This window comes from Xenopus laevis, chromosome 1S, assembly GCF_017654675.1.
Source record: "Xenopus laevis strain J_2021 chromosome 1S, Xenopus_laevis_v10.1, whole genome shotgun sequence".
Taxonomy (NCBI): domain Eukaryota; kingdom Metazoa; phylum Chordata; class Amphibia; order Anura; family Pipidae; genus Xenopus; species Xenopus laevis.
Window position 1 is genome coordinate 178124105 of NC_054372.1, and position 10238 is coordinate 178134342.

Genomic DNA, 10238 nt, shown 5'->3' on the forward strand with positions numbered 1-10238 from the left:
TACCCTCACCCTTACCAGCTGCTGCACTGTAGTTCTAATTATGTGCTGAGTTCAGGGTAGTCACCCTTGCCTAGATCCCTTAAAGACAGATTTTTACAGAAAAAATGTTTCTAGCATAGCTAGCTGCGGTCAGTTATATTCCGTCGGCAGCCCCTTTTAAATGTCTGTGTCTGTGCCCACCTGTACCATCACAGCAATTTTAGAAACAACGTTGGCTCTCGCACACCCTGACTTCAAATAACTTAACGATACCTGGTGCCCCAAGGTAGAGGTGCGGCCAACTCACATACAATGCTCCATAGAAAGTAATCAGACGGCACACAGGACTGATGCAAGCAAGATTGATTGCCTTGCGTGTTTAATGCAGAGTGCAACGTTTCGGGGTCACGCCCCTTTATCAAGCATGAGGCAAGTTGTATGTGTGTGCCTTTGGATTACTTTCCATCACAGAAATTTACCAGGGACTGTATTGGTATTCTGCATCTCCTGCACTACAGCCATCATAGAACCATTAGTTATAACATTGATTTTACTGCCCTATAAGTGCTTTTTGACACTTGTATCTATTCATTTAATTCCCACCACTTTTCATGTAAATTCCATGGGAATATCCAATGTGACTAAATCAGACCAGAATTGATCTTATAGCTAATTAGCAATATGTGCTCTGTTAATAGAATTCCCCAATTACACGCCACATTGATTACAGAAACTTACATATAGATTTAGTCACACAATGGCAGCATGACAGTAATTTATTGTAATGCTTTCTACAATATAGTCAATAGTCAAGATCTAAGAGCTTTATAGCAGGCAATGTTACACTACCATATACAGTGGTGTGAAAAACTATTTGCCCCCTTCCTGATTTCTTATTCTTTTGCATGTTTGTCACACAAAATGTTTCTGATCATTAAACACATTTAACTATTAGTCAAAGATAACACAAGTAAACACAAAATGCAGTTTTTAAATGAGGGTTTTTATTATTTAGGGAGAAAAGAAATCCAAACCTGTGTGAAAAAGTAATTGCCCCCTGAACCTAATAACTGGTTGGGCCACCCTTAGCAGCAATAACTGCAATCAAGCGTTTTTGATAACTTGCAACGAGTCTTTTACAGCGCTCTGGAGGAATTTTGGCCCACTCATCTTTGCAGAATTGTTGTAATTCAGCTTTATTTGAGGGTTTTCTAGCATGAACCGCCTTTTTAAGGTCATGCCACAACATCTCAATAGGATTCAGGTCAGGACTTTGACTAGGCCACTCCAAAGTCTTCATTTTGTTTTTCTTCAGCCATTCAGAGGTGGATTTGCTGGTGTGATTTGGGTCATTGTCCTGCTGCAGCACCCAAGATCGCTTCAGCTTGAGTTGACGAACAGATGGCCGGACATTCTCCTTCAGGATTTTTTGGTAGACAGTAGAATTCATGGTTCCATCTATCACAGCAAGTTTTCCAGGTCCTGAAGCAGCAAAACAACCCCAGACCATCACACTACCACCACCATATTTTACTGTTGGTATGATGTTCTTTTTCTGAAATGCTGTGTTACTTTTCCTCCAGATGTAACGGGACGCGCACCTTCCAAAAAGTTCAACTTTTGTCTCGTCGGTCCACAAGGTATTTTCCCAAAAGTCTTGGCAATCATTGAGATGTTTTTTAGCAAAATTGAGACGAGCCTTAATGTTCTTTTTGCTTAAAAGTGGTTTGCGCCTTGGAAATCTGCCATGCAGGCCGTTTTTGCCCAGTCTCTTTCTTATGGTGGAGTCGTGAACACTGACCTTAATTGAGGCAAGTGAGGCCTGCAGTTCTTTAGATGTTGTCCTGGGGTCTTTTGCGGCCTCTCGGATGAGTTGTCTCTGCGCTCTTGGGGTAATTTTGGTCGGCCGGCCACTCCTGGGAAGGTTCACCACTGTTCCATGTTTTTGCCATTTGTGGATAATGGCTCTCACTGTGGTTCGCTGGAGTCCCAAAGCTTTAGAAATGGCTTTATAACCTTTGAAATTGAACTCAGGTGTGATAAACCACAGTTAAGTTATTTTTTAACAAGGGGGGCAATCACTTTTTCACACAGGCCCAAGTGTGACAAACATGCAAAAGAATAAGAAATCAGGAAGGGGGCAAATAGTTTTTCACACCACTGTATCTTATACTTACAGTCAGGGCCGCCATCAGGGGACACTGGGGGGACAATAGTCCTGGGCCCGATGGCTTCTGTATGTTAAGGGGGGCCTGGTCGTGCTGCATTTCCTGTATTAGCCGGGCCCCCTTCAGCTGCCTAAGTAGAAGGCGAGTTGTCCTGAAGTAGGAGCCAAGTTGAGCCGAAGTAGAAGCCAAGTTGCGCCGAGTAGGAGGCGAGTTGAGCTGAAGTAGGAGCCAAGTTGAGCCAAAGTAGGAGCCAAATTGCGCCGAGTAGGAGGCGAGTTGAGCTGAAGTAGGAGCTGAGTTGAGCTGGAGTAGGAGCCAAGTTGAGCCAAAGTAGCAGCCAAGTTCCTCTGAAGTAGGAGCAGAGTTGTGGCAAAGTAGGAACCGAGCCACTCCGAAGTAGGAGTTGCCATTGAAGTAGGAGTCGCTGTTGAAGTAGGAGCTGAGTCAAAAGTTAAAAGGAGATGAAAGCCGCAGAAAGAGGAGGAAGGAAGGTAGTTCCACTGAACAGCAATGGTCTTTTCTTGGGCACTAATTTTTTTTTTACTTGTAGGGGGCCCCTGGCCACCAATGTTTTTTTTTTAACTTGGGGGGGTCCTGGCCACAAAGGGTTTCTTTTACTTGTACGGGTCACTGGGCACCAATGTTGTTTTTTTTTTAACTTGTAGGGGGGCCACGCCATCAGTGTTTTTTTCATATGTAGTGGGGCCCATAAAATGTTGTTGTACGGGGCGCCCAAATTCTGATGGTGACCCTGCTTACACTTATAAGTTCGGAATTCAGCTGAACAAGAGTCCTTGAAAATAAGTTTTTTGTCCCCTTAACTCTACATATCATTATTACTGTTATTCAATACATAATACAGGTATGGTATCCCTTATCCAGAAACCTCCTATCCAGAAAGCTCAGAATTATGGGAAGACCATCTCCCATAGAGTCCATTTTAAGCAAACATTTCTAATTAGAAATGATTTTCTTTTTCATTGTTATAATAAAGCAGTATCTTGTATTTGATGGTAACCAAGCTGCATGAATCCATATTGATGACAAACCAATCCTATTGGGTTTGTTTAATGTTTAGCGGGGTTGTTTGCCTTTGAGTTAACTTTTAGTATGATGTAGAGAGTGATATTCTGAGACCATTTGCAATTGATTTTCATTTTTTATTATTTGTGGTTCTTGTGTTATTTAGCTTTTTATTCAACGTCTCTCCAGTTTGTAATTTCAGAAATGTGATTGCTAGAGTCCAAATTACCCTAGAAACCATGCATTGAAATAGGAGAGGATATAAATAGAAATAATAATACATTTGTAGCCTTACAGAGCATTTGTTTTTAACTGGGGTCAGTGACCCCCATTTCAAAGTTGGAAAGAGTTAGAAGAAGGAAAATATGAAAATATAAAAACAATTTATAAAAAAATAAATAATGAGGAACAATGGGAATATATACTGGCAAACTCTCTCACCCATATACAGCTTCTTACCAGTACTGTGCTGATTGGTCCAGGACAATCACATGTCCGTCATTGTGTTCCCTGGCAGCGGAACTTCCTCACGGCATTAAAAATACAAAGTTGATCGGACTAATGTTGATGAATTAAAGCTTTATTTTTTACCAAACATTAAAAGTGCGTAATGTCCATTAGTACTGACGTGTTTCGTGCCTTTTGGCACTTCCTCAGAGTATATCAAATATTTAATAATATAATCTCTCACCCCCTAATAAGATCCAGGGACCGATTTATTCAATACGAGTACCTACATCGTGCCTATTATACGCCCCATACTCTACATAAAATAAATCCGGCGTTCCCGGACAAATGCAATAGGTGCAAAAACCCCAATGCAGACTTTTACCATATGATTGTGCCCAAATTCAACACTTCTGGACGTTGCTAACTATTTAACTCAACTTATGGCAATGCCGGTGGAATTTCACCCCAAAGTCCAACTGTTGAACTACCTACAGCAGGGGTGTCCAAACTTTTTGCAACAATGGCCAAATTTAGTGAGTTGAAAATGTGTGAGGGCCGACCATTCAGCCTGACATCCATTCCGATGCAGCTAGCTTGTGATCAGTATCGTTCACTCCTGGAGATGGATGCGTACATGGCATTTAGGAAGTGGCGTCTGTTTGGACTTATTCTCTGCTCCTCATTTAAACAAGAAATCACGTAGCCGTAGCAGTAATATTTGGGCACATGATTAGTGAAATGATCTGCCACTTGGTCTATTCTGCTGCCTGTGTGCTGAAGGTGTTAGTAATAGACACATAACGGCACGTAGTGACGCCATACTTCTTTAGTTTATTGTACTGGCACGTCAGTAAGTCTATTGACACCTTCAGCCCTAAAGAAGTGTGTGAGAGTGGCGCGTCACTATGTGCCAGTACGTGTCTATTACTAACACCTTCAGCACACAGGCAGCAGTATAGACCAAGTGGCAGATCATTTCACTAATGTGCCCAAATATTACTGCTACGGCTTCGCGATTCCTGATTGCACTGGGCTGGAGGGCAGCATTATTATTAATTTCATGATGGAGGCTGAGGGCCGGTGTAAATTTGAAAATGGGCCGCAATTGGCCCCCGGGCCTGACTTTGAACATGCCTGACCTACGACTACCTCGAGAACAGAAAGGACATTGCTCACTTTTCTTCTATTCCATGCAAAACAAGCTATAGCCATAAAATGGAAAGACGAGAGCTCTCCCACACTCAGCTATTGGATAAGCCTGGTGGAACAAACACTACCAGCATTGGAACAAATTTATTATGCAAGGGGATGTCCCACAAAATTTTATATAGTAATAATTTAATAAATTTGGACACTTTGGATCTTACGAAATGAGTCCTAGACAAACAGGTCCGCAAACATTCCGGACCAGCCTTTGGACTGGCTTGAAAACCCCTATCCAGGTCTTGGGCAATTGATACTACTAAGCAGTGTCGGACTGGCCCGGCGGGACACCGGGAAAAAACTCGGTGGGCCCTGACCCTCACGGACCCCGGGGGAGACCTCCTCTCCCGATATTCATGTTGAAAATGTTTTTCCACGCTGTGCAGCGCACCTGTGTATGCGCGCCGAGTGCCACCGTTTGTGCATGCACGTGGAGCTGTTTAAAGGAGCATGAAGGAGCCGCTCAGCGCGCCACAGTAGGGGAGCGGGGGGGGGGCCCGGGGGGGGGCCCTGGACAGCAGTCCCGGTGGGCCCCGGCCCCCCCAGTCTGACACTGCTACTAAGGCTAATCTAGGTATCAGAAATTAACCTAAAGCAGAAAGTGATTTACTGAGATCATAATTTTATTGTAATATGTATTTGTCCCAGGCATGCTAATAGAGAATATCATAATGGTTTATTACCTTGCATGTTCCCTTCACAGAATGGTCACCCCCCCCCCCATTACACTGCTTCTTCCTTCTTTACCTTTCTTTCTTTTCCTCTTTCCTTCCTCTTATTCACTTCGCTCAGGTTGGGGATCCCATGGTTAAAGAATTGTGAAAAAATGCTTTCAGGGGGTGCTAAAACAAAACTGCCTATAAAGCTGTCATTGTATATGCAATCTGTCTGGTCAACTCATGAAAGTTAACAAATAAACACCTTTTAAAAAAATAAATAATGAAGACCATTTGAAAAGATGGTTAGGATTAGTTATTCTATGACATACTAAAAGTTAGCATAAAGGTGAACCTTTTTAATGATTTTTTTGTAAAATATTGACAATAAAGACAATACATTGCTGTAAATTAAACTGAAAGGTCAGCTTAGAGCTGGGACATCAGACATTTTAATCTGAAATCATTTGTTTTGAGAGAAAACGCCGGATACTCCTGTTCACCTAATTGTTCTGCTTGGCAACCATTCTTTCTGGTTCGTTTGAATACAACTTGTGATAAATCATTAGTTCTGGTTGGCATGGAGATATAATGACCAATTGTTCCGCTGTTCTTGCTTTCATGGCTTTGTTTTAGTTTGCATTGCAAATATTCTATTCAGTGTAGGCTAGGCAGCTAGGGAGACTTTTTATCATCCAGGCTTCAGTTGTGAGTAGGTGCCCTATAGAACAAGTTTCTGATGGGTGCTTCTAGCTTTGTTAAAATGGCTAATTAGCTAGCAAAATAAACTATATAGGCAGAGGGTGTGTCTTTCATAGTTCCTAGAATATTGTTGTAGTGCAGCGCCGTTGCTAGAGGCTTGATGCATCAACAGGGCTAGCTCAAATACATATGGGGCCTAAAAGGAACGGAAACGCATAAACACGCTAGCGACATCACTGGAGATAATGAATTCAGAGCATAGTATTAACCACAGACATGCCAGTAAGATCACTGTAGAGAGTGGATTCTAAGCATAGCATTAAAGGACCAGCAGAACCGGGCCTACCCGGCCAGGCGCCCTAGGCAACCTGGCTGGCACAGTGCCGGCTCAGTGCAGAGAAAAGAGGGACTTTCCAGTACAAATGAGGGACTATGGGTTGAGCTGTTAAAAGAGGGACTGTCCCTCCGAAAAAGGGACAGTTGGGAGGTATGAAAATAGCATCCTCATCAATTTTACATTCACTTATTTTTAAGGTTTACTTATCTCCTTTAAAGTGGTATCGATTGTTCCAAAAAAACAAGAAAGCACCACTGGTGTGATAATGTGGACAGCCATGTGGCTATTTTACACAGTAGCTAAACAACGTTTGATGAACAAACAGATACCATATGAGAAGTCTTACATACAAGTGGGTGCCAGGGCGCTGGAAGCCAACCCATGGTCCTGATCCACTGTACATGCCATTGCTTCTGGTCACTGATCTCCAAGATCAAGGCAAGGAATGGAAGTGATGTGGCCAAAGAATGAAGGCCTCCAACTCCTCTGCTCAGCTTTGCATTTGTGCAGCATGTCTGATGGTGTTGGGGTGGGTGTGTGAACTAACGTTACAAGATAAATAGGTGTGAAAGCTCTAATAAGTATAGTATAGTACTTTTGTTGAGTTTATTCAACATGTGCCTGCCCAGCTGGGTACATGCTCTCCCATGAGTAGTGATGAGCACATTTATTAAAACTCCCATTGTCTCCCAATTTTGCCGTTTCGCAGATTTTTTCACAGTTTTGTAAATTTTTCGGTGAAGCAAAATGGGACAGATTCGCTCATCACTACCCATGAGCCACAAGCAGATCTTTTCCCGATATGCCCACGAAGGGCAGGGCAATACTGGGTTAATGTGAACATTCAACCCTAGGGCCGAACGATCGGATTACAACGAAGAGAATGGGTGCTGACGGGTGTAGCTGATGCGGTCCTCAATCACCAGAAAAAAACCTCCCCGATTGATATCTTGGCCAGATAACGATTGGGAGACCCTTCGGTCTAAAGAACCAATATCGGCAGCTTTAATCTGATCGCGTGTGGCCACCTTAAGGGAAAAACTCCATAGACAATTTTGGAGCGATTCAATGCGCTGCGCAAAAACGCAGGCGTCTCGTCGGTTACGACAGAAATAAGGTAAGTAATGGAAATGTCGGATGAAGTCGCATCCGACAATGCATTCACTTAACTTATTTCCGTTGCATCCGATTTGACGCCTGCGTTTTTGCGTAGCGCGACGGATCGCTACAAAATTGTCCGTGGAGTTCTCCCTAAGATTTCAAACAATTGGGGACAGTGATACAATCATCCTTACATTTGTGTTTGTTACAAAGGTCAGTTTAATTTTGCTTCAGCTTATACTTTAAGCTCAGAGCTTAAAAATAAATCATCATTTATTAATCTCAGGCAGTCATGTGCTTGTGTTACACAAACCACACCTTAGGGAGAGGAATTTTCCTTGATGGAGAAAAATTAAAGCAACATTGTATCTTCACTTTTAATGCAAAGTACTGCGTGAACAGATAATGAAGCTGAATGAAAAGACTGCACCCAAAATATACACAACAAAAAGGTGTCACTATCTGCTGTTCAACTATTTGTATAAATAACGCAAGAATTTTCTTTTTACAACATAAATGGGAAAACCCAGAATAAACCTTAAGTGAGTAATGAGTGAGTGTATCTGTAATGATTGTTTTACTATGAAACCTGTGTGCAGTGTAATGTTTTCCATTTGAATGCAGAGAGTGGCTCTTCTTGCATAACTGGATAACTAGTAACTCCTGTGACCTGAGGTATCACTCAGAGCTCCCCACCCTTGTATTGTAAACCCATCAGATTACACAGAAGCTGTATAATTGCACTTACCTCCCCAGGTCATTTTAACTGAAACATCAGTTTCCATTGCCACTTTCATGTGCTTGAACTGTGCAGGTAATTAGATGGAATTATTCCTGGTATCCATAGAGTGGTAGGGCAAACATGTTTTAAGAAACATATAACTACTACAAAATATAGCTGTGTTATAGAATGTTTACATCTAAACTCCCTTAATTGGTGGGCAAGCCTCAGGCAAAAGCAGACTGTTGTTCTACTATTACTCCCATAGCAGTGGGATAATAGTCTCTGGGAAGGGAGTGTGACTGTGGGGTTTTAGGTATAGTAGGGAGAGATGGTGCCTATAGTAACAGTGGGATAATAGTCTCTGGGAAGGGAGTGTGACTGTGGGATAGCAGGTATAGTAGGGAGAGATGGTGCCTATAATAACAGTGGGATAATAGTCTCTGGGAAGGGAGTGTGACTGTGGGATAGCAGGTATAGTAGGGAGAGATGGTGCCTATAGTAACAGTGGGATAATAGTCTCTGGGAAGGGAGTGTGACTGTGGGATAGCAGGTATAGTAGGGAGAGATGGTGCCTATAGTAACAGTGGGATAATAGTCTATGGGAAGGGCGTGTGACTGTGGGATAGCAGGTATAGTAGGGAGAGATGGTGCCTATAGTAGCAGTGGGATAATAGTCTCTGGGAAGGAACTGTGACTGTGGGATAGCAGGTATAGTAGGGAGAGATGGTGCCTATAGTAACAGTGGATAATAGTCTCTGGGAAGGGAGTGTGACTGTGGGGTAGCAGGTATAGTAGGGAGAGATGGTGCCTATAGTAACAGTGGGATAATAGTCTCTGGGAAGGGAGTGTGACTGTGGGATTTCAGGTATAGTAGGGAGAGATGGTGCTTATAGTAACAGTGGGATAATAGTCTCTGGGAAGGGAGGGTGACTGTGGGATAGCAGGTATAGTAGGGAGAGATGGTGCCTATAGTAACAGTGGGATAATAGTCTATGGGAAGGGCGTGTGACTGTGGGATAGCAGGTATAGTAGGGAGAGATGGTGCCTATAGTAACAGTGGATATAATAATCTTTGGGAAGGGAGTGTGACTGTGGGATAGCAGGTATAGTAGGGAGAGATGGTGTCTATAGTAACAGTGGGATAATAGTCTCTGGGAAGGGACTGTGACTGTGGGATAGGAGGTATAGTAGGGAGAGATGGAGCCTATAGTAACAGTGGGATAATAGTCTCTGGGAACTAGTGTGGCTGTGGGACAGCAGGTATAGTAGGGAGAGATGGTGCCTATAGTAACTTTAGGATAATAGTCTCTGGGAAGGGAGTGTGACTGTGGGATAGCAGGTATAGTAGGGAGAGATGGTGCCTATAGTAACAGTGGGATAATAGTCTCTGGGAACTAGTGTGGCTGTGGGACAGCGGGTATAGTAGGGAGAGATGGTGCCTATAGTAACTTTAGGATAATAGTCTCTGGGAAGGGAGTGTGACTGTGGGCTAGCAGGTATAGTAGGGAGAGATGGTGCCTATAGTAACTTTAGGATAATAGTCTCTGGGAAGGGAGTGTGGCTGTGGGATAGCAGGTATAGTAGGGAGAGATGGTGCCTATAGTAACTTTAGGATAATAGTCTCTGGGAAGGGAGTGTGGCTGTGGGATAGCAGGTATAGTAGGGAGAGATGGTGCCTATAGTAACAGTGGGATAATAGTCTCTGGGAAGGGAGTGTGACTGTGGGATAGCACGTATAGTAGGGAGAGATGGTGCCTATAGTAACAGTGGGATAATAGTCTCTGGGAAGGGAGTGTGACTGTGGGATAGCAGGTATAGTAGGGAGAGATGGTGCCTGTAGTAACAGTGGATAATAGTCTCTGGGAAGGGACTGTGGCTGTGGGATAGCAGGTATA